General features: G+C 36.5%; 1 pseudogene; it reads left to right on the top strand.

Annotated features, from left to right (window-relative positions):
- The first annotated feature begins 493 nt into the window (after positions 1-493).
- Positions 494-4,052, top strand: LOC111366414 (annotated as a pseudogene).
- The last annotated feature ends 1 nt before the right edge of the window (position 4,053 follows it).

The following is a 4,053-nucleotide window of genomic DNA, read 5'->3' as shown; positions in this document are numbered from 1 at the left end:
TTTTTTTTTTTTTTTCACTCGATAAAAATGCTTTATTTTACTTATTTTGTGCTTTATGGAAATTTTTTGCACTAATTGTACTCATTTTAGTAGCTTTAAAAGATTCAGATTCGGATCCCGTACCTAGTTTGTCTGGGAAGATTTTTATGATATTGAATGACCAACCATGATTTTGTGCTGATACCAGAGTGCCTGTAGTGGGGAATTTAATAATGTGTGGGCGACCTCCATTATCAATTTGATGTTTGGTTCTTTTTCAGCATATTGCGGTTTAGTGTATTATCTTTTTCATTTGAGTGCTCATTTGGAGAATATTTAAATGTTCTGTGAATAACACATGGTGTCCATGGGTGGACATGGAACCATTAAGTTTTGATGCTCTCATGAGGATATATTATATTGGTTTCATCACGGAAACATCTTGAGCACCACTATACCTTTTGTATTTTATACTTTTGAAGAGTATTAAGTTCCACCTTTGTTTCTTCACATAATGAATATTCCTTTCATGTTGGTGTTTGGCATTTTCCCTGGAGAAAAAGGAAGTTGCACTAAGCTAATGAACAGCATCAATACTATGCCTTTTGTGATTGTCTGGCATTTGTCACAATTAAGTATGTCATACAAAGGTTTCATGGTACAAAATTTGATTGCAGCACCTCTATATAACTCTACGTCTGTACCTCTATAAATGAAAAGGGGAAGTATTTATTCTGTTTTGCTTACAGATAAAACGAAAAAATACAGAAGAAACAGGATCTCCCTTCCGGAGTGGAGAGTTTTGAATGTTTATATGCTATTTAGTGGCTGTTGACTCAAAAAATCCCAAACTTGTTCATTTCACAGGCGGAGCCTTCTCCAACCACAGGGTCCCTTTTTAAGTCTCAATTGATGCAAGGCTCTGGTGGAATTACAGCATTGTCATTGGGTAAACATTGTTCCAGTGGCAACGCTATTGACCAAGGAACATCCAGCAGTTTCAAGTTTAAGTTTCATTCTGGATCTAGTTCTGCGCCGCGATTATCGTCGATGGGAGTGGCGGTAATGCTCTAAGGCTCATTATTTTCTTGATAGAACTCTTTCTATATGTTAATATATACACACACCATGATGCATACATCTCCATGTTTGGGTGTGGGTGAATGAACGAATGACACCAAATGATCATTTCATTTTCTATGGTGAGGGCATATGGAATATACCATAAAAAGAAGCAAATAATTCTCTTTTATTGTTTCTTCCTAATACGATTTGACATATAAACTCATTTCATTTTTTTAGAACATGGTGATAGTTCTTAAAAAACTTGTTTGGTCAAAAAATGTGCACATTTTTTGTTTCCTTAATACTATATGATCACCAGTGGTCGTGGTTATTAAAGATCTTTCTTAATTCCACTCATTATTTCTGGATATGTTTCGTGAACAAGATGATGGTGTTACATTTATTTAACTTAGAGCTTCCATCTGTGCTGCACTTTCCCAGTCTTTGTCAAAAACAATGCTAACAGCTGGTGAAACAATGGATATTAAATTCAGTACACTTTGTAATTCTCTTGCGTACTACCATGTTAACAATTATTGTAAATTATATGGTTGAAGGCTTGGAGCTGAGACTTGAGCATGTAGATTTGAAATCCTGAAACTGTTCAACTCACCTTTTGGATAAAATTTCATGAAATTTAACTCAATGTCCTTTATTCTTTATGCTCATTGTCTTTGAATTCTAGCTCCCCTATGAGAGTCAAAGAACTCGCAAAATTTCAACCTTTATTTATGAATATTGGATGATTTTGGTTTTGGTACCCCGAATCATTTGATTTTGTCAAAGATTTCTGCAGGTTTGGACAGGCAGCAGAATGGACCCTGCAGTCAAGTTCAAGATCAATTGTTTTCAGAGTCTTCAGTATCTTCGTTTTTTGTTACATGTGAGCTTCCAAGCTCAAAAGATTTGAGAATATCTGCACCCAGAAGTATGCCTACTTCATCAGTTTGTGATGTTGTTGATGAGTCAAATCAGGAAGATCAGTCCAATTCCCACATTCAGTTGTCATCTACTGATAATAAAGATGGTGTTTCCTTAACAGGCGAGAGAACATCAGATGATGGGTATAACTGGAGAAAATATGGGCAGAAACTTGTTAAAGGATGTGAGTTTCCTCGAAGTTATTATAAATGTACATATCCTAACTGTGAAGTAAGAAAGTTTTTCGAACGTTCTCCTAGTGGAAAGATAACCAAAATTGAGTACAAGGGCTCACATGGTCATCCAAATCCTCAACCCGTTCGATATAATGCTGGTGCTCTTATGTCCATGCAAGAGGACAAATTGAACAAGGATTTATTGTTCAGTAGTCAACTGGGTAATTGTACTAACTATTTGATAATTCCTCTTAGCATAAATTATGCACCATAATGCAAAACTTAATTAGTCCCATTGTGCTTTTTTATGTTGCTCACTAAAATGTGTGTTCTCGTTATCATTTTATTATCTTGCTGAAGACAAGTTGAACACCAATATTCTGAGTAGTAGCGTGGAGCCAAATATATGTCCAGTGCTGTCTCTTCAGCAAGCAAATGAGGAAGGTATAGATGGCACAGGTTCAGAATTTCAGGCCATTGATGAAGATGATCCATTTTCAAAGCGGAGGTAATGCCATTATACAAATGCATTAGATTTTCACTGTTTTTCCATGATAACTTTTTTTGAACTCTTAGCAGGAAGATAGAGGATGATCTTGATGTTACACCAGTAATTAGACTCAATTGTGACGCGCGTGTTGTTGTTCAAACTGTGAGTGAGGTTAATGTACTGGATGATGGATATCGTTGGCGTAAGTATGGGCAGAAAGTGGTCCGAGGAAATCCGAATCCCAGGTATGTGGTCAAGTTCAACATACGTTTAAAGTTTGAATTTGAATTGAGTTGTACTCTCATTTTGGACACACTGCATTAAACCTCTCTGGTTTTGAGATAAAATACTTATACCTGCTTGATCTGGGATTTAAGTATATCTGAACTTCTGTTTTTATTGGTTTCACAACAGTTTTAACCTTTACCATTTTGACTAGCTTAAACTTCATGCGAGTTTTGTTCATATTAGACCATCATTACAAATTTTGCCCCATTCACTAATGTAAGCTATTAAAGATAACAAATCAATCCTCATAGGAAAAGAAGAAGTTAAAAGGGAAAAAGGTCAATTTTTTTTATGGAATTAAAAAAGAATAATGCTGAAAATGAAGTTTGCATCTAAACATGTGAAAGTGTTGCACACCATTTGGCCTCTACTATCTGTGTACTTGCAAGCAAATCATGCGGACTCAGTGTTTCCCCCAGAAGCTGATAGAATACCAACAACTGCATGTTTTCCTTAATTTTTAAGAATAAACTTAATATTAAATGGAATCTTTACTACTAAAGCAGTGAAAACTAGGGTGGGTTTGCATTCGTTTGGATCTAGCTGATATTTTGTCGCCTTGTACACATACTTATGGACTTGAAAGTACTTTGCTTGAAATTGTCCTTTGCATGCAACCTCTTATCAAACCTTCTACATTTTTCTGCGATGAAGGAGTTACTACAAGTGCACAAATGCTGGATGTCTAGTCAGGAAGCATGTTGAAAGGGCATCCCATGATCTCAAAGCAGTTATAACTACATACGAGGGTAAACACAACCATGACGTCCCGACTGCTAAGAACAGTAGCCATGAATTTGCAGGAACCACGCCATTTAGTGGTACTTCTAGAAAGAAGCCAGAAGATAAAGGCTCGCTTAGCCTCGATCTTGGGGTCGGAATTAACCAGAGTCAAACTATTGAGCAGATGCGCAACTTGAATGCTGAAACTGCACAAAGCCAAATTCCACCTTGTGATTCCAGTATGATGATAGTACAACCATCACAAATCCCTCTTTATGGTTTTGAATGGAGGGTTGAATCTGTACGGAAATAGAGAAAATCTTGTTGAAGGGCTCAACTTTCAGAGTCAGCCTGTACTAGCTCCTAGCCAATGTCCTCAAAACCTTGGAAGAATTTTTGTGGGTCCATAAA

This window comes from Olea europaea, chromosome 18 (assembly GCF_002742605.1).
Source record: "Olea europaea var. sylvestris chromosome 18, O_europaea_v1, whole genome shotgun sequence".
NCBI lineage: Eukaryota > Viridiplantae > Streptophyta > Magnoliopsida > Lamiales > Oleaceae > Olea > Olea europaea.
Note: the sequence above shows the minus strand (reverse complement) of the source record. Positions and strands in the feature narration are given on the sequence as shown.